Below are 24,317 nucleotides of genomic sequence, written 5' to 3' on the forward strand. Positions count from 1 at the left end.
TGTTCAGGGCCAGAACAACAGACTTGTACCTTTTCAGCTCAGGGATTTGAACTTGCAACCTTTCGGTTACTAGTCCAATGCTCTGACCACTAGGCTACCCTGCCACCCCATTGTGGGAAGTCTTGTGTAAGTTAAGGCCAGATGAAGGTCAGGCCTGCAGTCAGGCCTGCAGTCAGTCTGGTGGTGCTGCAGATATTACCGAAGATCATTTAAATAAAGAGGCCTAGAAACAGCTTGCAGGCGATGTTAGCTAGCATAGCTCATGCGTAGAAACATGTCATCGGGTCTAATGTCCGTGTCGCGCCGAACTGCGCATGTGCAGGCCATCGAATCAAAGACACTCCTTCGATATAAATTTATTTTTGATAAAAATGTAAACATGTCAGTTTGTCACTTTCACAAGGTTGGAGTAATGACAGTTTTAGCTACTGAAGACATTCTCTCCAATCTAGGTTTTGTATTTAGATTTTGAGAAAATGAATAACTGAGGACACATTTTTCACTTCCCCCATTGACTTGACAACCCCCAAACCCCCGTCAGGTCTGTCGGGTCTGCTTCGCCAGGCGTTCCCAGAAGTATTAGCCAGTTGGGTCTTTGGGTTTGAAAACTCTGTGGAATTACTGTAAATCTGACCGTACTATAGGCATTGGAGACCAGCATCTACAGTACTTACCAGACGGTTAACATCTACAGTAATGTATATCAGTGATATTCCATAGAGATGATGTCATAGCATGATCTATAGGTATCCATATCTCCAAATATTCTTCTTCTCATCTTGTTTATTTCATTATAAAGGTGGAATACGGTGTTTGTTATGAAAATGGAATACTCTTACATGGAGCTGAACATACTAACCTTTTCACAGTTGTTTACCAGTCCTACCTGTATGCAGAACTGGGAAATAATAGCAGGCTACTGTACTGTGGTCTGTCTCTTCTGGGTCTTCTCTTTGATTCATGGGACTGCAATCTAAGAGAGGGAGGGAAAGAGAGAAATGGGTTGTTAGGTACCACAGCTGAAACATGTCTACTCTGATGAAAGATACTACAGTGGAAAAGAGAGGGATTAGGGGAAGAGAAAGAGGAGAAGATGATAGATAGGATAGAGTGAGAGGATAGAATAGAGAGAGAGAATCCCCAAAGCCAGAGCTCTGTTGCCTCATTGGCAGCTTAACAGTGTGTGGCGTACACTGTCCTCATCCCTTCGCTCTCTCCGCCCTCTTACTGATCACTGTCTCTCTCCTCTCCCTCTCCCATCTCCCTCTGCCTTCTTACTGATCACTGTCTCTCCTCTCCCATCTCTCTCTCTCTTCCCTCTTACTGATCACAGTCTCCTCTCCCTCTCCCATCTCTCTCTCTCTGCCCTCTTACTGATCACAGTCTCCTCTCCCTCTCCCATCTCTCTCTATCTGCCCTCTTACTGATCACGGTCTCTCTCCTCTCCCATCTCCCATCTCTCTCTCTCTCTGCCCTCTTACTGATCACGGTCTCTCTCCTCTCCCATCTCCCATCTCTCTCTCTCTCTGCCCTCTTACTGATCACTCTCTTTCTCCCTCCCTCCCTCCCTCTCATTCTCACTCTCCTATCTCTCTCTTTCTCCCTGTGTCTCATCACTCCTTTCCAACATAAGCTTCTTGTATTCTCCTCCTTCTTTTTCTCTCCTCCTCCTTCACATCATCCCATCCCTCCTTCAGGTAAACATCTGTCAGAGTTATCACAGCAACAGTTCACCTGCAGAGAGGAAAACAGAGCTTAGCTTTTCTATATGCAGGGAAATCTCTCCATGTGTACACCACCACAGCACCATAGTACCTACTGAGGTACCTCCTACACGCAACCCTATCCACTCCACAGCTATAATGCAGTCTGTAGTGAGCATAGCTTTGATGCTCACACACACACACACACACACACACACACACACACACACACACACACACACACACACACACACCACAGGCAGGTAATGCCCCCTGCTGGAAGGAGGCTAAAATCACCACATCAAAATATCATCATCACCGTGGGAGACAACAGTCACCTGATCACTCTGGAGGGTCTCTACTACCAGAGATTGGATGATGATGGGGGGAGGATGGGGGAACAGGGGAAGATGGATGGAGGACGGAGAAGGAAGAGGGGAGTGTGGGGAAATAATCAGTAGATCTGTATGGGGGCTGTGTGTGTGTTACAGGAAGTCTGCCAAACACTGCAGTGTCACGGGGGAGGTCCTTCCAGGTGATAGACACATAATGGGACCGCCCACCGAGACAGGAAGTGCCCCGCTCACTGAGTCAATCAGGAGCTCATCTTGTTGTATAGTGTAGGGCCATCCAGAAAATGCCTATTGTGCACTCTTGATGGTCCACCACAATCATGGGGGAGGAGGAGATGCTAGAACTGGGCTGAGGTCACTCGGTTACAGAGGAGAGGAAGCTAAGGGGAGGTCATCGAGAAAGTGATTGACAGGCTGCCTGGCGGTGACTTGTGTGGAATGAAATACTTTTGAATCTGAGGACCAATGCTTGTCATAACAGCAACAACAACAGCAGCTGTTTTGTAGAAGAAAATGTCAACTCTGCAAAGGCAATGTACAGTTTATAGATATGAAGTCGATATTAAACAAATCAATATATCAGACAAAACTATTTAATGATATCTGGCCTTTGACCTTGTTAGAATTCCATCAGCTTTGAACGTCAGCTGCTCAATTTTCACATCAGAAATAGCCTTCTTTGATATTATCTTGTCGTTTATGAAACCTTCAGGCATTCCTCCACATACTGAAGGCACAAGACAAGTGGCTGAGGAGTGAAAACTCAACAAGATCACTATTGATTCATCTATGTAAATATGTGACGCCGAATGCTTTTGAGACGGTTGTTTTCCAAGTAAAAATGCAACTACTCTGCCTGCCATTCAGCCAGTCAGTCAGTCGCCATGGTCACGGTTCATTGAGCATCATCACGTTACGTAACAACAAGTTCCAAATCAATACCTCCAATCAAATGCAACTGTACATGCGTCAGTCCACTATTGATTTTGGTTTTATAAAGGGCGACCTGGAGGTCATTTCCAGGACTATGGGTGTTGGAGCAGTGACGTGGGAATCATATAGGGGAGATGGGGCTCAAACACACATTTGATTTGCTGTAGATGGGTTTGACTGTTTGTTAATGGCTGACAGTAATAAGGCAGTGTGGAGTTTGACAGGTGCACAGGGGGAGTGGAGAGCGTTTCAAGTTTCAAGTTTTAATGTCACATGTACAAGTACAGTGAAATGCCTTTCTTGCAAGCTCTAACCCCAACAATGCAATAATCTATAGCAATGTAATACTAAAAATAACTAGGTTGAACAAAAACACACAACGTATAAAATAAGAAATCAGAAGAACACAATAAAGTGTTCTATATACAGGGTCAGTTCCTGTACCATATTTACAATGTGCAGGGATACTGGAGTGATGGAGGTAGATATGTATAGGGGACACGCACACACACACACACACACACACACACACACACACACACACACACACACACACACACACACACACACACACACACACACACACACACACACACACACACACACACACACACACACATTGAGAACACACAGCCACTCAAAGTCACACACTCAACAGAACCATAATGTGATTATTTCACAGTAAAACAACTCCATTCATGGGTGAAGAAATGAACAATTATTATTGCTTCAAACCACGACCATTGACGTTCCCACCCTGTTCCTCTATAATGGTCTATTGATCGGCCAAGTAATGTCATGTGTGACTGCTTTAAGAAGACGAAAACAAGAACATGTCATTTAGGCCTTCTGAGAAAAACAGAGGAAAGAAAACCACCAAGGAACACACTACGGGATAACGCTTGGCACACGTACACACACCTACACACACACACACACACACAGGTGTCTATCTCTAAGTCAGACATACATATGCAGAAAGACACTCCCAAATATGTCAGTAGCACCTGTGTTGATATTGAGGGCAGATATTGAGGATAAACACAACCATAAAATGCCTTATCAGATGTTATTATAGCAGAGTGTTATTATAGCCTGTGAGTGTATGTGTGCGTGTGTGTGTGTGTGAGAGAGAGAGAGAGAGAGAGAAAGATATTCCTGTGACTGTCGTTGTTCATTGTTCATTGTTCACTGAGCAGAATGTTCAAATTTTACAACCAGAACTTCAATTACATTTTAATAGACTTGAGCCACAGAGTATGACAATGGCTGATCCCTTCAGAAATGATTTCCCCCTTTTATCAGGTCACGGGGTGAATTGAGAGCGATGACAGATTCAGGGGAATATAACTCATAAGCCCTCTATCAATCTATCCATCATCTGCCCATCAAACAGAAGTGGTCGGGACACATAGAGATAGAGTCAAGCACAATATTATCAAAGGAAAACACATTGACCTATTGAAAAAGCTGGAAAAAGCCCAGATGGATCCATTCACAATCTGATTCTGAATATTGCCCATGATAAAATGATCTGGCTCATCATTGATGGGTTGTGTGTACAGTGTCCATATTTGGACAGTCTAATGAGATTGACATCTAGCACTGATTAGGAGTCTGAGTTACACTGACACTAGTGACTCTGAGGCTGTCCTAATATGGGCACCGTATTTGTGATAGCGAGGGTAGGAAGGTGAGCTCAGGGTCACCTACGGATGGACTCTCTGGAAAGGGATGTGTGGAGTTCAAGGATAATGTCATAATGACAAGACCACAGACTAATGGTCTCTATAGATTCCTCATACAGTCTCTTTCTCTCTCTCTCTCTCTCACCTGATCATTTATCAGTGGTCTCAGAAACAGACATTCATGGGATCTTTTATTGACCCACATTGATCTTTGCGGGGTACTGCGGTTGAAGTTCAAATGTTAATGGTATATCAGCGTATAACCGGGAACTGTTGTTGGACTGTTCCTCACACAGACTCTTACTATGGTATAGTATGGCTATTGGCTGGTTTGTAAATTACTCTATATGTCAAATAAGGTTGTTATTGTTATTTATGTATTTATTTGACATTGATTATCTCACATGTATTGTGTATAGTCACGTGTATACCCATAATGGAGCAAGAGTATAATAGTCATGTCATACAAGGACTCAGTCCACAGAAACCTGTGAAGTCCTCTGTAACTGTCACAAACTACAATGTATTTCAGAAGAGAAGGGTGAATATGAAAGACTGAGCTCTGTAAAACATATGACAAAAGACTAGCTTATTTTTCTTCTATTCACAGTGTTTCTCCCCACCCCTTTCATCTCTCTCTCTCTCCCTAACTCCCCCCTCCTCTCTGTGTTGATTGTTGATTAGCTGGTAAATAAAGACATGGTTGTAATGTCTCCGTCTGTGATCAGCCCCTATCCTGCTGTTTCTGAAAAACAACACTGCAAATCAGAACCACAAAATTAGGCAATTAAGACTCTCCAACCAGCATTTAGAGGAGAATGTAGACAGAGTAAGCATCTGGAGTGAACGTCTCTTACAGAGGAAGAGGACGATGAGGAAGAGGAGAAGGAGGAAAAGGAGAAGGACAAGGAGGAGGGGGAGGAGGAGTCAACATGGGAACAGTTTCTCTGTCAGCGTTTTGACTCAGCATGCATTTTTTTAATATTTATTTTTATTTCACCTTTATTTAACCAGGTAGGCTAGTTGAGAACAAGTTCTCATTTACAACTGCAACCTGGCCAAGATAAAGCAAAGCAGTGCGACACAAACAACAACACAGAGTTACACATGGAATAAACAAGTGTTCAGCCAATAACAGAATAGAAAAAAAAGAAAGTCTATATACAGTGTGTGCAAATGGCGTGAGGAGGTAAGGCAATAAATAGGCCATAGTAGCAAGTAATTACAATTTAGCAAATTAACACTGAAGTGATAGATGTGCAGATGATGATGTGGAAGTAGAAATACTGGTGTGCAAAAGAGCAGAAAATCAAATAAAAACAATATAGGGATGAGGTAGGTAGATTGGATGGGCAATTTACAGATTGGCTACGTACAGCTGCAGCAATCGGTTAGCTGATCGAATAGCTGATGTTTAAAGTTAGTGAGGGAAATATAAGTCTCCAGCTTCAGCGATTTTTGCAATTCGTTCCAGTCATTGGCAGCAGAGAACTGGAAGGAAAGGCGGCCAAAGAGGGTGTTGGCTTTGGGGATGACCAGTGAGATATACCTGCTGGAGCGCATGCTACGGGTGGGTGTTGTTATCGTGACCAGTGAGCTGAGATAAGGCGGAGCTTTACCTAGCAAAGACTTATAAATGACCTGGAGCCAGTGGGTCTGGTGATGAATATGTAGCGAGGACCAACCGATTAGAGCATACAGGTCGCAGTGGTTGTCAAGAGTCAATGTGCAGCAGGTGGGACGGAGTCAGGCGCAGGACACCGAGAAATAGTAATAAAGGTCTATACTCAACAAAACGACAAAATATTCCATGCAGGGAAACTAACTCAGCTCACAAATAAGCGCGACAGCTTAACACAGAACAAACACGCACAAAACCAATGGGGAAACCAGAGGGTTAAATAGGGAGCAATAATATGAATTGGAAATCAGGTGTGTACAATGAAGACAAAACAAATGGAAAAAGAAAATGTGGATCGGTGGCTACTAGAAAACCGGTGACGACGACCGCCGAACGCCTCCCGAACAAGGAGAGGGACCAACTTCGGCGGAAATCGTGACAGTACCCCCCCTTGACGCGCGGCTCCAGCAGCGTGCCAACACCAGCCTCGGCGACGACCCGGAGGACGAGGCGAAGGACGATCCGGGTGGAGACAGTGAAACTCCCGAAGTAACGAAGGATCCAGAATGTCCTCCACCGGCACCCAGCATCTCTCCTCCGGACCGTACCCCTCCCACTCCATGAAGTACTGAAGGCCCCTCGCCCGACTCCTTGAGTCCATGATGGCTTGAACAGCATACATCGGGGCCCTCTCGATGTCCAGAGGGGGCGGAGGAACCTCTCGTACCTCAGATCCCTGGAGCAGACCAGCCACCACCGGCCTGAGGAGTGACACATGGAACGAGGGGTTAATGCGGTAAACGCGGGGGAGCTGTAATCTATAACAAACCTCGTTCAGTCTCCTCAGGACTTTAAATGGCCCCACAAACCGTGGACCCAGCTTCCGGCAGGGCAGGCGGAGGGGCAGGTTTTGGGTTGAGAGCCAGACCCGATCCCCCGGCATGAACACCTGGGCCTCACTGCGGTGGCGGTCGGCGCTCGCCTTCTGTCACCTGATGGCCCGTTGCAGGTGCACATGGGCAGCGTCCCATGTCTCCTCCGAGCGCCGAAACCGTTCATCCACCGCAGGTGCCTCAATCCGGCTCTGATGCCACGGTGCCAGGACCGGCTGATAACCTAGTACGCACTGGAAAGGAGATAGGTTAGTGGAGGAGTGGCGGAGTGAGTTCTGGGCCATCTCTGCCCAGGGGATGAAAGCTTCCCACTCCCCCGGCCGGTCCTGGCAATAGGACCGCAGAAACCTACCCACATCCTGGTTAACTCTCTCCACCTGCCGGTTACTCTCGGGGTGAAAACCCGAGGGAAGGCTGACCGAGACCCCCAGACATTCCAAAATGCCCTCCAAACCCTGGACGTGAACTGGGGACTCCGATCAGAAACAATATCCTTAGGCACCCCGTAGTGCCGGGAGATGTGAGTGAATAGGGCCTCCGCAGTCTGTAGGGCCGTAGGGAGACCGGGCAAAGGAAGGAGACGGCAGGACTTAGAAAACCAATCCACAACAACCAGGATCGTGGTGTTCCCTTGTGACAGAGGAAGATCCGTCATGAAATCCACCAATAGGGGTGACCACGGCCATTGTGGAACGGGTAGGGGTTGTAATTTCCCTCTGGGCAGGTGTCTAGGTGCCTTGCACTGGGCGCACACCGAGCAGGAGGAAACATAAACCCTCAAATCCTTAGCCAGGGTAGACCACCAGTACTTCCCACTAAGACAGCGCACTGTCCGACCGATGCCAGGATGACCAGAGGAGGGTGACGTGTGGTCCCAAGAGATCAAACGGTCGCGGACAGCAGACAGAACGTACAGACGCCCAACTGGACACTGGGTGGGAGTGGGCTCTGTACGTAACGCCCGCTCGATGTCCGCGTCCACCTCCCACACCACCGGTGCCACCAGGCAAGAAGCCGGAAGCATGGGAGTGGGATCCGTGGACCGCTCCTCTGTGTCATACATCCGGGAAAGTGTGTCTGCCTTAGCGTTCTGGGAACCTGGTCTGTAGGATAGGGTGAACAAAAAATGGGTGAAAAACATGGCCCAGCTTTCCTGGCGAGGGTTCAGTCTCCTCGCCACCCGGATGTACTCCAGATTACGGTGGTCATTCCAAATGAGAAAAGGGTATTTAGCCCCCTCAAGTCAGTGCCTCCACACCTTCAGAGCCTTTACGACAGCCAACAGCTCCCGGTCCCCCACATCATAGTTTCGCTCCGCCAAACTGAGCTTCTTCGAAAAGAAAGCACAGGGGCGAAGCTTTGGTGGCGTGCCCGAGCGCTGAGACAGCACAGCTCCTATCCCAGCCTCGGACGCGTCCACCTCCACTATAAATGCCAAGGAGGGATCAGAATGAGCCAGCACGGGAGCTGAGGTAAACAGAGCCTTCAGGTGACCAAAAGCCTTGTCCGCCCCTGCTGACCACTGCAGTCGCACCGGTCCCCCATTCAGCAATGAGGTAATGGGAGCCGCTACCTGACCAAAGCCCCTGATAAACCTCCGGTAGTAGATGGCATACCCTAAGAACCGCTGCACCTCCTTTACCGTGGTTAGAGTTTGCCAATTACGCATGACTGAAATGCGGTCACTTTCCATCTCCACCCCTGACGGGGGGAGGCGGTACCCGAGGAAGGAGACGGATTGTTGGAAGAACACACATTTTTCAGCCTTGGCGTACAGGTCATGCTCCAACAGTAGACCAAGCACCCTGCGCACCAGGGACACATGCTCGGCGGGTGTAGCGGAGTATATCAGAATGTCATCGATATACACCACTACACCCTGCCCATGCAGGTCCCTGAAAATCTTGTCTACAAAGGATTGGAAGACTGATGGAGCATTCATGCATTCATTAACCCGTACGGCATGACGAGGTACTCATACTGCCCAGAGGTGGTACTAAATGCCATCTTCCACTCATCCCCCTCCCAGATACGGACCAGATTGTAAGCGCTCCTGAGATCCAATTTTGTGAAGAAGCGCGCCCCGTGCATTGACTCGATCGCACTGGCTATGAGAGGCAGCGGGTAACTGTACCTCACAGTGATCTGATTGATAACTCGATAGTCAATACACGGGCGTAAACCACCATCCTTCTTCACAAAAAAGAAACTCGAGGAGGCCGAATGTATCCCTGCCCCAGAGATTCGGAGACATATGTCTCCTCCTGTGACAGAGGATACACGCGACTCCTGGGAAGTGCTGCGTCTACCAGGAGATTTATCGCACAATCCCCCCGTCGATGGGGTGGTAATTTAGTCGCCCTCTTCTTACAGAAGGCGAGAGCCAAATCGGCATATTCAGAGGGGTTGTGCACGGTGGAGACCTGGTCTGGACTCTTCACCGTAGTGGCACCGATGGAAACACCTACACACCTCCCCGAGCTCTTACGTGACCATCCCTTGAGAGCCCTCTGTTGCCACGAAATAGTGGGGTCATGATAGGCCAACTAGGGAAGGCCCAGCACCACGGGAAATGCAGGAGAATCAATCAGGAAGAGACTAATTCTCTCCTCATGACCCTCCTGCGTTATCATACATAGTGGAGCAGTGGCCTCCCTAATCAGCCCCTACCCTAAAGGACGACTATCTAAGGCATGTACAGGGAAGGGTACATCAACAGGAACAATAGGGATCCCTAAACTTAGTGCAAATGAATAGTCAATAAAGTTCTCAGCTGCGCCTGAATCGACTAGGGCCTTATGCTGGGAATGCGGGAAAAACTCAGGAAATTCCATACACACACACACACACACAAAGAGACAGCTAGTTTCTCTGAGCGACTCTCTGGTGTGTGCCATGGATCAAAGAAAATACACTCCTACACAAAATGTCACTATTGAACATTCCATACGCACCAAGAAAGCAATGCAGATCGGTGAATGCATTGCAATTCTTGTATGTTAAGTACGTGGACGTCATTGATGGTTAATGGCAGTAAAGTTACAAAGTTCCTTGTCTCTTATCTCTCCCCACTTTATAACTGCATTTGTCTGCCATTTACTCCACTTATCAGTGCTTCTTTCCTTCCTGTCTGTTTACCATAATAACCCCAAATCTAGATGACAAATGATTCGTGAAAGACGAGTGGGGTTTAAGTAGTTTTTCTTCCAATTCACATTCAGACTATTAGACGGATGGATGGGCTACATTACCAACTAAATATAGTGTCTCATATTTCTGACCTCTAAATTCATAACGCCAATAAAACATAGCTGTATAAAGGCGTGTCACTGGTCTGAGGGGATATGAAGGGTTTTATGGTTCCTTAGGAGATTTTGTGTGTGATGTGTGTGTGTCTCCCTATCAAAATGGCACACTGCGGTCCGAGCCATCTCACCGCCTGGGGCCTAATCTCATTCCAGATATATGTAAATATTTATCAGCTAGTCTGATTAAATCACTTTGAACCCTGCTGGACTAAACTACACACCTTCTCACCCATTATCTTGGACACACACACACTCCTCTCTTCCCATCCCTCTTCCCGCATTCCTTTATATGAGAGCAGATGACAATGAGGGAGGTAGAACTCACCAGAGACCATCAACACATCGCATCACAGAGGAGACAGACACATTGTTTAGCCTGGAACACTTTCACTTCATTGTGTTTGTCATCATGTGTCTTTGAAACGGGTCTGATCTGTAGTTAAGCCTTTTCTTTCATACTCAACGCCATTTGATTAATTCCTTACATGGATGACTTGCGTTACATGTTGACGTCCCTGTATTCAGAGGGCGCTTGTTATTGTGATATTGATGAAACACATTGGAAACACTTTACTTGACACACAGTACCATAACACATTATGACACGGTGTCACGCTCTGACCTATGAGAGCTGTTTTTTCTCTGTGTAGTTAGGTCAGGGTGTGATATGGGCGGGCAGTCTATGTTTGTTGTTTCTATGTTTAGTTCTTGTTTTTCTATTTGTATGTTGAGTTTTGGGATGATCTCCAATTAGAGGCAGCTGGTTCATGTTGTCTCTAATTGGAGATCATATTTAAGTTTGGGTTTTTCTACGGTGTTTTTTGGGTAGTTGTTTTTCGTTTTGTGGTTGTTGCCTGACGGAACTGTCTGCTGTCGTTTTTGTTCCTTTGTAAAGTGTTTCATTTTTTCATTAACCTCTCTAGGGGAGGTGGGACGAAATCGTCCCACGCTATTCAACAGCCAGTAACAAATCAGAGCGCCAAATTTAAAACCACAAAATATCATAATTCAAAGTTCTCAAACAGGACTATTTTACACCATTTTATAGATACACTTCTCCTGAATCGAACCACGTTGTCCGATTTCCAAAAGGCTTTAGAGCGAAAGCAAAACATTAGATTATGTTAGGAGAGTACATAGACACAAAAAACCACACAGCCATTTCCAAGCAACTAGCATGCATCACAAATACCCAAAACACAGCTAAATGCAGCACTAACCTTTGATGATCTTCATCAGATGACACTCCTAGGACATTATGTTATACAATACATGCATGTTTTGTTCAGTCAAGTTCATATTTATATCAAAAAACAGCATTTTACATTAGCATGTGATGTTCAGAACTAGCATACCCACCGAAAAGTTCCGGTGAATTTACTAAATTACTCACGATAAACGTTGACAAAATACATAACAATTATTTTAAGAATTATAGATACAGAACTTCTTTATGCAATCGCTATGTCCGATTTTAAAATAGCTTTTCGGCAAAAGCACATTTTGCAATATTCTGAGTACATAACTCGGCCATCACGAATAGCTATTTTGACATCCGCCAACTTCGGGGTCACCTAAACTCAATTACTATTAGAAAAATTGGATTACCTTTGCTGTTCTTCGTCAGAATGCACTCCCAGGACTTCTACTTCAACAACAAATGTTGTTTTGGTTCCAAATAATCCATAGTTATATCCAAATACCGCCGTTTTGTTCATGCGTTCAGGTCACTATCCGAAGGGTAATGCGCGAGCGCATTTCGTGACAACTTTTTTTTAAATATTCCATTACCGTACTTAGAAGCATGTCAAACGCTGTTTAAAATAAATTTTTATGCTACTTTTCTTGTAAAATAGTGATAATATTCCAACCGGGCAACGTTGTATTCATTCAAAGACTGAAATAAAAAATGGAGGAGTCTCGTGCACGCGCATCTCCAGTCTCACTGTCCCCAGGCTGACCACTTACAAACTCTGCTGCTGTACTTTGCCCAGAGACAGCAGACACCCCATTCCACTTACTGGCGGCTTTAGAGAGCCAATGGAAGCCTTAGAAAGTGTCACGTTACAGCACAGATGCTGTAATGTTGATAGAGATGCAACAGAAGGACAACAAATTGTCAGACAGGGCACTTCCTGCATGGAATCTTCTCAGGTTTTGGCCTGCCATATGAGTTCTGTTATACTCACAGACACCATTCAAACAGTTTTAGAAACTTTAGAGTGTTTTCTATCCAAATCTACTAATTGTATGCATATTCTAGTTTCTGGGCAGGAGTAGTAACCAGATTAAATCGTTTTTTATCCGGCCGTGAAAATACTGCCCCCTATACCAAAAGAGGTTAAATAATAATCATGAGCACTCAACATGCCATGCCTTGGTCTATACAACTGCCGTTACAGAACTACCCACCACGATTGGATCAAGCGGCGTGCCCGGACAGAGATGGATACCTGGTCTAATGAGGATTGGATCGAAAGGAGAAACTGGACTTGGGGCCAGGTAGTAGACAGGTATCGTAGCCTACCGGGGAGGAACGAGAGGCAGCCCCCCAAAAAATTGGGGTGGGGGGGTGGGTGGGGGGCACACGGGTAGTTTGGCGGGGCTAGGGGTGAGACCTGAGCCAACTCCCCGTGCTTATTGTGGTGAGCATGTGCCTACCTCTCGCACTCTTTCTCCAGTGCGCCTCCAAAGCCCAGTACGTCCTGTGCCTGCTCCTCGCACTCTCCCTCCAGTGCGCTTCTATAGCCCAGTACGTCCTGTGCCTGCTCCTCGCACTCTCCGTCCAGTGCACCTCCATAGCCCAGTACGTCCGGTGCCTGCTCTGCGCACCCGGTCCTCAGTGCGTCTCTCCAGTCTAGTGAGACCTGTTCCAGCTGCACGGGAAAAGCCTCCAGTGATAATCTAGGGTCTGAAGCCTGTAGAGATGATCCATGGCACGAAGCCTGTAGTGATGATCCATGGCCCGGAGCCTGTAGGGATGTTCATGGCACGAAGCCTCCAGAGATAATCCATGGCCCGGAGCCTGTAGAGATAATCCATTGCAAGAAGCCTGTAGGAATTATCCATGACCCGGAGCCTGTAGAGATGATCCATGGTACGAAGCCTCCAGTGATGATCCATGGCGCGGAACCTGTAGAGATGAGCCATGGCATGGAGCCTGCAGCAACGGTCCCTAGTCCGGAACCTATAATGACGCTTCCCAGTCCGGAGCCTCCGGCGACGGTCCTCAGTCCGGAGCCTCCAGCGACGCTCACCAGTACGGAGCCTCCAGCTACGCTCACCAGCACGGAGCCTCCAGCGACTCTTCCCAGTCTGGAGCCTCCAGCGACGCTCCCCAGTCTGGAGCCTCCAGCGACGCTCCCCAGTCCAGAGTCTCCAGCAACGCTCCTCAGCCCGGAGCCTCCAGCGATGCTCCCCAGTCTGGAGCCTCCAGCGACACTCCTCAGTCCGGAGCCTCCAGCGACGCTCACCAGTACGGAGCCTCCAGCGATGCTCACCAGTACGGAGCCTCCAGCAACGCTCCTCAGCCCGGAGCCTCCAGCGACTCTTCCCAGTCTGGAGCCTCTAGCGACGCTCCCCAGTCCAGAGCCTCCAGCAATTCTCCTCAGCCCGGAGCCTCCAGCGATGCTCCCTAGTCTGGAGCCTCCAGCGACACTCCTCAGTCCGGAGCCTCCAGCGACGCTCCCCAGTCCGGAGCCTCCAGCGACTGTCCGCAGAGTATTAACCTCTTACATCTAGACGTTCCGCTAGCGAAACACCTGCTCCAATAGCCAATGATGGGCGTGGCGCAAATTACAAATTCCTCAAAAATACAAAAACTTCAATTTTTCAAACATATGACTATTTTACACCATTTTAAAGACAAGACTCTCCTTTATCTAACCACACTGTCCAATTTCAAAAAGGCTTTACAGCGAAAGCAAAACATTAGATTATGTCAGCAGAGTACCCAGCCAGAAATAATCAGACACCCATTTTTCAAGCTAGCATATAATGTCACATAAATCCAAACCACAGCTAAATGCAGCACTAACCTTTGATGATCTTCATCAGATGACACCCCTAGGACATTATGTTATACAATACATGCATGTTTTGTTCAATCAAGTTCATATTTATATCAAAAACCAGCTTTTTACATTAGCATGTGATGTTCAGAACTAGCATACCCCCCGCAAACTTCCGGTAAATTTACTAAATTACTCACGATAAACGTTCACAAAAAACATAACAATTATTTTAAGAATTATAGATACAGAACTCCTCTATGCACTCGCTATGTCTGATTTTAAAATAGCTTTTCGGTGAAAGCACATTTTGCAATATTCTCAGTAGATAGCCCAGCCATCACGGCTAGCTATTTAGACACCCACCAAGTTTAGCACTCACCAAAGTCAGATTTAATATAAGAAAAATGTTATTACCTTTGCTGTTCTTCGTCAGAATGCACTCCCAGGACTACTACTTCAATAACAAATGTTGGTTTGGTCCCAAATAATCCATAGTTATATCCAAACAGCGGCATTTTGTTCGTGCGTTCAAGACACTATCCGAAAGGGTAAATAAGGGTTACGCGCCCGACGCGTTTCGTGACAAAAAAATTCTAAATATTCCATTACCGTACTTCGAAGCATGTCAACCGCTGTTTAAAATCAATTTTTATGCCATTTTTCTCGTAAAAAAAGCGATAATATTCCGACCGGGAAAGCGTGTTTACGTTCAGAGAGAGAGAAAGTAAAAGCATGGGATCCCCTCGTGCACGAGCCTCAGTCTGATGGCCCTCTGATCGACCACCATCCAAACGCGCTAAAGTGTTTCAGCCAGCGGCTGGAATTACATCATTCAGCTTTTTCCCGGGTTCTGAGAGCCTATGGGAGCCGTAGGAAGTGTCACGTTACAGCAAAGATCCTACATTTTCTTTAAACAGAGCCAAGAAGCTCAAGGAATGGTCAGAGAGGGTACTTCCTGTTTGGAATCTTCTCAGGTTTTTGCCTGCCATATGAGTTCTGTTATACTCACAGACACCATTCAAACAGTTTTAGAAACTTTAGGGTGTTTTCTATCCAAAGCCAATAATTATATGCATATTCTAGTTTCTGGGCAGGAGTAATAATCAGATTAAATCGGGTACGTTTTTTATCCGGCCGTGAAAATACTGCCCCCTAGCCATAACAGGTTAAATAATAATCATGAGCACTCAACACGCCGCGCCTTGGTCCCCTCTATACGACTGCCGTTACACACGGTCATAACCTGTTACAATATGGCCATAACACTGTCATGACACATATTTAGACATTTTGTGACGTATATTGTGTTATTTTGTGGATGGTTATGACACCTACATAATAGTGTCAAAACCCACAAACCCTACCACACAAAGCAAAACATTTCATTACACCATAACCTACATGTCAACAGTATGTTAATGTTCTATAATGTTTGATTAAATTTACCATATTCAATTATCATTGTAATTGCGCACTCATTGATGTCAGACATGCACCAGCCCAATGCTCTGTTGATGAAGACTGGGATGAAGTCAGGAGCAGATTTCAGGAACAAGACACCCTCTTTTTAACTGATGACTGATATAAGGGCATGTACGTGATAGGCCTATCTGGCTTATATGATTATGATGGTCATAATGCTTCTTGACAGTGTCATAAAATGTATTTTCAACAAGTTAAATAAAATATGATGAAAAAACATGACTGTAAAGAATTCATTACAACAACAACAAAGGATTTAAGAGGAAAAAAATCTAACTTCTTTGCGGGAAACAAATATGTTGAATAAATGTGGGTTCTGACACTTATGTAATGTCATAACCAACCATAAAATAACGCAACATATGTCACAACAGGTATAAATATATGTGTCATAACAGTGTTATGACCACATTATGACAGGTTATGACAAGTTATGTCAGCTGTTACAGATGCAGGTACGATCCCGGGCTGTGTCGCAGCCGGCCGTGACCGGGAGACCTATGAGGTGGCGCACAATTGGCCCAGCATTGTCCTGGTTAGGGGAGGGTTTGGCCGGCTGGGATTGCCTTGTCCCATCGCTCTCTAGCGACTCCTTGTGGTGGCCGGGCGCATGCACGCTGACTTCAGATCGCCAATTGTACTGTGTTTCCTCCGACACATTGGCGCGGCTGGCTTCCGGGTTAAGCGAGCAGTGTCAAGAAGCAGTGTGGCTTGTCGGGGTCGTGTTTCTGAGGATGCATGGCTCTCAACCTTCACCTCTCTTGAGTCCGTACAGGAGTTGCAGCGATGGGACAAGACGGTAACTACCAATTGGATATCACGGGAACAAGGGTAAAAAAAAAGAAGTACTAAATTAATAAAAAAATATATTACATATGCAAAGTATGTATAAATCTTACTAATATACCCTTAAACACCCAACCCAAGCATGCACAGAGAATACAGTAGCTCTCACCAGAGGATGGGACCAAATCATTGTTTTACAAGTCACAAGTAAGTCTCAAGTCTTAGCACTCAAGTCTCACGTCAAGTCCCAAGTCAAGACAGGCAAGTCCGAGTCAAGTCTCAAGTCAAGACGGTGAGGGATCAAGTCAAGTCTCAAGTACTAAACTTTGAGTTTCGAGTCCTAAACAAGTCATAATGTGCTCTTCACCAAATGTAATACCATTTCATATTTTTAACAGGAGTAACAGTATATTACATTTACGCAAATCATGAATGCTTTTAAAAATATCTATATATTTATTACTTTCCAAATAAACGTTATATTTCCATGGAAATACATGGGTAGCAATGAGAAAGACACCCCCCCCCAATAGTGATCGACTATCGATGTCAAGGTTGTGTACGGATGCGAAGTCAGGTGCAGGAGATCAGAAGGTAGTAAATAGGCGCACTTTAATTCCGGTCAAAAAATGACAGCACATAACAACATAAGCGTGCCAAAAACACGGAACTTAACAAAAGTATAGCGCCTGATGATACCCACATAACAATAAACAATTACACACAAAGACATGGAGGGGAACAGAGGACTAAATACATGCAGTGATTATGGAGTGAAAACCAGGTGTGTATGGAACAAGGCAAAACAAATGGACATATGAGAAATGGAGCAGCGATGGCTAGAAAGCCGGTGACGTCGATCGCCGAACGCCGCCCGAACAAGGAGAGGAGTTGACTTCGGCATAAGTCGTGACAATCGAGGATGTAGGCTTGTACACAATCGCCCAACCTTAACACACACACACACACTCTCTCTGTGTGGTTACAGTAGGCTAAAGTATGTCAATGGTTTTAGGAACAGCAGTAACATCAGGCAGAATTTAGGCTACCAACTGCCTAGCCAGTTGTAGCTCAATCTTGGGTGCAATGACTGACTGACTGTGTGGAGGCTCATTGATTCAATGTTACGCTAGCCTACATGATACACCAGTAAAGTAATAAAATATATAGCTGTCGGTCATATTAGCCACAACTTACCGTTCTTTGTGCAGCTTCAAATGTCGAACAAATATGGAAATTGCTGCCTCTCCGTCTGTAATTTTCTTCCCGTATGTTTTGCAAGTTGCAATCCGTTTTTTGTTGATACAGCACCGTCTTTAAATCTGAAAATAATACTTTTGGGTATCATCTTTCCAAGGGCTCCATCTGAATTCACCCGCCGACATTCCTCTGCACTGCCACGTACAACCTTTTCTCAGCTGGCACAATTTGATTGGCTGCTGTCGAATTCAAACTGTAATCCGTTAAATGAAGAGTTGATGCGCTGCACACTGTTTTTAATAGCATCATTTTTAATATTTGGGCTTGGGGAGGGTATCAAGTCAGGTCGAGTCATAAGGCTCAAGTCCAAGTCAAGTCACGACTCATTGGTGTTAAAGTATTTGTGACTTGAGTCCACACCTCTGGCTCTCACTGACTCTGTTAAAATTTCTACACACATTCGATATCTCACTATTTCATATACCCTTCTCCCCTTCTCTCGCAGTGGTCAATGGCTATTGATTGTATAGTGTAAATCACAATCTCAATGTGGATACCAATGGCCCTATTATAACAAAAGTGTAGATCACACATTGCCAATAAAGCTTTAAATGCCTCACTAGAGGAATAACAACTTAGCTATCCCCATAAATTTATTTGCACATTAATTCCATTGTCCACATTTAATGCACTGTAGGCTACTGTACATTCCACACATGGAGGATTTAATTTCTATGTGCATCACCTTGAATAATCTCTAGGCTGTGAACGGCAGCAGTTTCTCTGCTCATATCTAGCTGGTATAGCAGGCCTATACTGCTTGCATAAGGGTGTAGATATATACAGAGCTCATCATTTCTACCATGATACTTAACTTTATAATACGACCTCTCTTTCTCTCCCTCTATTGCATTTTTTCCTCTCTCCCTGTCCCTCCGGATGGATGCCTGCTGTCTATTTTGTATCTGCGCTCTGTGGAGGTGCTCCACGCAGCCTCTTACTGAAAACCCAATATCACTCCGAGGGGAGGGAGCTCTGTTCCCAGGTGAGTGTGTTGAAACCGGTAGGGTTCTCAATGGGGCTGAGAATATCACTAGTTTTAAAATAGGGGAGGATCTGTCACTGAAATCCCCTCAGCCCCCCCCCCCCCGAAGGGACAGGAGACTTCCACTAAACTGTAATCCCCACCTTTCACAGGCTTTATCTCTCTATGCTGACTGACTGCTCACAGCACATTACTCCAGCACACATAGTCTGAATTTCCCCCTATATCCACACACACACACCCACACACACACCCACACACACACACACACACACACCCCTAATCCCCAGTTCCCTTCACTGGTTATATTTAGAATATCCCTCATTCATTTTGTCCTGATGAAACCGCGCTCTGCAGATATCAGTCTTCTCTACATTCATTCATCACACTTTTCCTACATCTTGATTGTCCCTTGAATGGATGGATATTCTGTATAACGACATATGACAGTTGTTGAAAAGCTACTTTACATTGGTATGGGAGAGAGTGGCTTGTTGCTAACATCCTATGTGGTTTAACATTGATAAGGTCAACCAAGGACAAACTTTACATTGGCAAACCTCTGAAAGGGTTCTAGAAGAACATTCTGGAATGATGGAGGGCTGGTATGTTATTACAGAGGGCAATGTTTGATGGACCTTTCCATTCTCTGTTCTCTATGGTGTGCCTTCCCTGTGGCTCAGTTGGTAGAGCATGGTGTTTGCAACACCAGGGTTGTGGGTTTGATTCCCACGGGGGGCAAGCACAGGAAAAAAAAAAAAAATGTATGAAATTGTATGAAATGTATGCATTCACTACTGTAAGTCGCTCTGGATAAGAGCGTCTGCTAAATGACTAAAATGTAAATGTGTCGTCGTCGTCGTTGTTGTTTCTTGAATGGGACATCCGGTGCTTGTATCTAGAGGTCTAACCCAGCTGACAGATTGGATGTCTGACAGGTCTGAATCTGAGACCTCCTGTCTGTCAATCCCAAATCAAATCAGTCCACACACACACACTCTCCAAGAAACATTCCTTACCCCAGGATAATTCAACTGGTGACTATCTGGGAGAATATAGAAAAAGGAGAAGTCTGTTGCTGCATAAATCTGATAGTCTTATTGACTGGAGAAACAAATGATAGGCTTATGTTTTCAGCATGAATCGCCTTCATCTCTCTCTCTCTCTGCCCCCTTACTGATCTCTCTCTCTCTCTCTCTCTCTCTCTCTCTCTCTCTCTCTCTCTCTTTGTCTCTCTCAGACACACAATCCTGTCAATTCCACATCAAATCAGTCCACACTGTGAAGTCATGAACTTTGAATGTCAGGTTCTGATCTTTCCTTTACAAACCCCACTAACAAGTAACCAATCACTGAGCATGTCAACACAAACATATTATATTGATCACCGATGTTAAAAACCGATGTCAAAGCTACCGTGCATACCTATATAACGTAGGTTATATAGACGTAATGATGCCACGTAAAATGTTGCGCTACACGTGCAACACAGCATTCCTAACCTAGCCCACAATGTCTGCTGTGTGGATCGAGCAGTCAACAAGTCGAGCAGTCATTTGAAAGAGTAAGAAAATTTCAGCCAGACAACTCAAAGGCGAAATCCATTAAAGTCAAGATAACGGAATGCCATTGACAATCAACCGTTCTCTGTCGTGGGTGAGGTTGGCTTCGTCAACTGGTCAAGCACACACCAGTGCCCTACCGGAGTTACACAGTAATAGCGTCACTGCTATTAGCTTCACGACATACATACTATGAAACGCCATTTGGGTCTTTGCGTGTCAAAAAAGATACAGTAGCACTGTCAAAGCTGTACAAACAATGTGTTTACAATACTGAGTTGGTAATAAAGCATAATTTGTTTGACCGCAACTTCTGGGGTAACTAGCTTTAGCTTGGTACCTAGCTAGCACCAATACAGCCAGCCTGAAAACAATGACCAGTAGAAACTGCAGACATTTTCATTATTCTTAGCAATGATTTAAGAATCCTTGTGAGTAAGTATTAGCCAGGTTGCCACTTGTTGTTTGACAATTGAAATTGAACTTCAGTTCATGAAAAGAAATAGCTAGCCAGATACTTAACCCTGTTGCCCAAAGCTAACGTTATAAGCAGCCAGCTAGCTTCATCTGGCTAATGAGGCTCGACCGGACTGGGTTATGTGTTGTGAATTTGCGGTTTGCCTTCAAAATAAAAGTATGTCATTGACAGTGATTCAAATGAATAAAAATAGTGTAATTATGCCATACCTTTTTTTTAAGGCAAACCTGTAAAGTCCACTATTGTGGCTAATCCTTATTGTGGCTAGCTTCACACAGATTAATCCACCATTAATCAAATAAGAACTGTTTTATAAATTAGGATTATTTTAGATGATGACACCTAGCTATATAGTAAGGCAGCTAACTATAGCTACTGAAACAGATTATGTCGTTTTGCTATGTTTTTGGGGAAGAACATTGTTTGCATCCATGAGCTAGCTAACTTTTTTTATAACCAGTACTGTAGGTGCGCAAGACAACTTTATCAGCGTCATAGCATACGTATCGATGAATCGTTGTGACATATGAAATACGAGTGATAGTGTAATCAATGTGTAATAACTACATAAAAAAATTATGAACGTGTTAAATTATTATGTGACGTGCAGTCATATTCAGGTCCTGATTGGTCAACAAGCTGATTTGACATGTCAAAGAGTGTTATTTGACACCTCAAATAGTGTTATTTGACATGTATCTTTTTTGACATTCAAAGACCCAAACGCCGTTCCATAGAAATTGTTGAGTATGAAACGACTGAACAAATGAACTTGACTTGAACGAAACAGCACAGCAAGTAAGTGAAAGAAATAGGTTTTGATTATATTTTACTGGTAATGGGGACATATGTAAATGCAAACAAAATAACTTTTTGGTCAGTGTGGTGTGTGTGTGTGTGTGTGTGTGTATGTGTGTGTGTATGTGTGTGTGTGTGTGTGTGTGTGTGTGTGTGTGTGTGTGTGTGTGTGTGTGTGTGTGTGTGTGTGTGTGTGTGTGTGTGTGTGTGTGTGTGTGTGTGTGTGGGTGTATAACCTTTATTTAACTAGGCAAGTCAGTTATGAACAAATTCTTATTTACAATTGTAACTGACAGTTAATCTGTAAGTCTATGTCGTTGTTTTTTGTTTGAATTGTTTACGTGTTCGCTATACGGGGGAAATGATAAGACAGGTGGAACTACATGGCTAATAACTGTTGTAACGGGGATCATTATCGTAGCAACACATCTTTGGGGGTGAAGGCTTTCCCGTGCGATGTCAGCTAAGTTTTCATGTTACCGGGTGTAGTTCGTAAAGGTTGATATGTGTATGTTAGGATGAAGAGTGAATTCATGCCAGGAATATAAGTGTGAAGTTTGATTTCCTCCCTTCTGTAATAAGCAGCCAATGAGGTATTTTTTCCTTTATTCGTGTGTTTAATCTGAGACTGTTATAGCTCCGGCTAAACTGTTTATGTATGTAATTACTTCAGAGTTATACCAAGCTAATAAGTCACTGTTTATGTATGTAATTACTTCAGAGTTATACCAAGCTAATAAGTCACTGTTTATGTACGTAATTACTTCAGAGTTGTACCAAGCTAATAAGTCACTCATAAGACAAGAAGGTGTAAGAGTGTGCTGAAACTGTATTTTCATTTACTTTATAGTTCTCACGGAAGGTGATAATTCTGACTAAACTACAGAATAAAGCCGCCAGTTAAAATCAAGGAACGGTTGTGCTCGTGGTTACTGGAGGGAGCTACAGTGAGAACTCAATGCTCTTCACGAGCAAGAGAGAAAGAAGAATCTCATCCAGCTGTAAACGTCTACAAGATACCCAAATCCTGGTAGGCCCTGTCATCTGCCAGATAAGAGTTTTGCACCTTCCTGCAGCCTAAGAAGAAAATCTCCACATAAGGAAGCATCGTGAGGCAACATAAGGTCAAGGCTAACAGGAAAGTCAGACACGTATGTACAAGTCAAGGTGTTTGAAGGTGTCCCTAAGCCTTGTGAACTGCTAATAAGAGACTTTAAGATTACAATTCGTGAGGACTGGAGATAGTTGTGTATTTCATCAAGACGCTGGTATTATGCATTTGCTCTTTCTATCTTAATGTACCGCTGTTATGTGTATTACTGGAAAAATATTATTTGATACTTACTAAAACAATATATATATTGCGACAAAACATTAAGGGTCAGCGTACACCTATTCATTATATTTTCACCTGTAAGTTAATAGTGTAATTGTTTGGTAAGGTGTTTGTTCAAGCCTTTGTTACAAGCATTATACATGTTTATACCACGTACTAAGGTTTAAATTACCTACTCACTTATCCAAACCTTACCTAGAATTGATTTGATTTGATTTAGAATGTCAGAAAAGGGTAGTTTCACTAAAGGTGATAGAGATGGGGTGGGTCAAGTTGAGCAGCTGCAGCAACACCTCGCAAACTTCAAGCCTTCATCAGAACAAACAGAGCAGCAGGAAGAGACCCAGACTGGTGTGGAGTCACGGCTGCCAGCGAATGATGATACAGAAGTTGCTAATGAGACATCACAACAAGAGCCACGAAAAGGTGAGAGGGTCCGCAGGTTAACTGAAAAGGGCAGAGAACTGCGCGACGAAAGGTGGAGACAGCTCGAACATCGTTTCAGAGTCAGCTATGAGAAGTGGAAGGCTCTGGTAAAGGAAGCAAAACTGTCACTGACAGGCTGTTGCTCTGAAGACCTACTAGAAGACCTCTTAAACAAGATCAGCCATACCTCTACAGAGCTAAACCTTGTTTATGTAAATTTGCGTCAAATTGACATTCCCGACAACGATATACGCCGCAGAGTTGATTCGTGTGAAGCCGTTACAATGTCTATTATCAAGACTGTAAGGTGTCATCTAAAGGCCAGGGAAGAAGGTCAAAGTAACCAGATAGAGCTGCACTGGAAGGACAGCAATTCCTTGTGCATGTCTGAACTCTCACATAAGTCAAGTCTCAACTATCAGCCCTCAAGCATTTCCTCCCAGTCTCAAAGAAACTCAAAGGTCAACTCCAGACACTCAAGCGTGTCATCTGTTAAGAGACAAGAGGCTGCGGCGGAAGTTGCTGCTAACCAAGCAGCTTTAGAAGTAATGGTTGAGCAAGAACGCCAACTAGAAGAGCTTCAGAGACTCGAAGATGAAGATAAGAAGAGGACAGCGGAGCAAGAAGCTGAGGCTGTGAAACGCAGCTTAGAAGAAGCTAGGCTGCGAGTCAAGTTAGAGGTAGAAAATGCT

General features: G+C 44.7%; 1 long non-coding RNA gene across 1 annotated transcript; it reads left to right on the forward strand.

Moving 5' to 3' along the window:
* The first annotated feature begins 22,388 nt into the window (after window positions 1-22,388).
* On the forward strand, window positions 22,389-22,810 carry LOC115182026 (uncharacterized). Its single transcript, XR_003873602.1, has 2 exons — window positions 22,389-22,456; window positions 22,714-22,810. It is a non-coding gene; the product is annotated as an uncharacterized LOC115182026 (long non-coding RNA).
* The last annotated feature ends 1,507 nt before the right edge of the window (window positions 22,811-24,317 follow it).

This window comes from Salmo trutta, chromosome 3, assembly GCF_901001165.1.
Source record: "Salmo trutta chromosome 3, fSalTru1.1, whole genome shotgun sequence".
In the NCBI taxonomy this organism is placed as follows: Eukaryota; Metazoa; Chordata; class Actinopteri; order Salmoniformes; family Salmonidae; genus Salmo; species Salmo trutta.